Genomic DNA, 1,190 nt, shown 5'->3' with positions numbered 1-1,190 from the left:
CGATAGACGCTCCAAAAATGTTTTTCTTGCTACTCAAAGCCCCTCTAACTAATCGGAAATGATTAAATAATTAATTTGCCAATTACTTAACCACTCTCGTATCTCTACTCTCGTCCGAGACTTGATCCGAGACTGCTTTCAGCAATGTTTAAGGGACCCTCAATTACCCTTCCTACCTACATTGGGTCCACAAAGGATTTTCAACTTATCTAATGCACCCTCAATTAATAAACAAATTGATTTGTGAAGGCATAAACAACTCTCGGATGCACTCTCGGACGAGAGTCTTTACTGGAGTTTGGCGCCCTAACCTCCGAAAATCCGAGAGTCGAATGAGTGTCCATTCCGAGTGTCGGAGCTACTCTCGGATAGGTCTCGGACTCATCCGCCAGNTTACGAATTTTTCTGCTTAAAAAATCACACCAAACTTCAATTTTATGTGAAAAAATTATATTTTTCGGAAATTTGAGGCATTCTATTATTAATTCCTAAGAAGAGAATGTTGGTAAAAGCAAGTATTTATGGAATTTTGTTCCAACTCCGCTAATTATTTATTCCATTACGCCATTCTTTATTTTCAAGCTTTTCCTACCCAATTTAATTGATAAATTAGATGATTTAAAATCTTTGAATAAAAAGTATTCCAACTTTTTTATTGCATGGAGAATATTCAATATTCTTTGATTTTGTGGTTTACGTATTGATTTCATTACACAAAGCTTCTAAAAGAAAATTTAATAAAAAAATTGAAATCAAATTATTTACATAAGTCTCGAATTTGGTCTGAATCATTTAGAAAAACATGAGATTTATTTTCCTTCCGAATGAAAGCAATAAAATCATACCATTTTTATATTTCATTATTGTTGCTTCCGAATGGGACTATTTGTTGAATCCGAAAATGCCAATTTTTGCATCAGGATAACTACTTTTGGCCTCAGAACTTCGAATATGCAATTTTTAGACCATGTCCGTATGTATGAATGTGTCTGACCGATCGTTTTTCTACGATAATTATGATTTAAAATATGGTTCCTAATCCCATCTTAACCAAGTTCGATCATGAGATTGATTGCATCATCTGTTGTTGAAAACCATTATTTTGAAACCAATATTTTCGGGGCAATGTCGGCTGCCAACATTGAGGCAATGTCAATAAATTGAATACAATAAATCATTGACATCAATTT

This window comes from Diachasma alloeum, unplaced genomic scaffold (assembly GCF_001412515.2).
Source record: "Diachasma alloeum isolate Michigan unplaced genomic scaffold, Dall2.0 Dall_scaffold_00520, whole genome shotgun sequence".
Lineage (NCBI taxonomy): Eukaryota > Metazoa > Arthropoda > Insecta > Hymenoptera > Braconidae > Diachasma > Diachasma alloeum.
The sequence above is the reverse complement of the archived record's forward strand: the minus strand, read 5'-3'. Positions refer to the sequence as shown.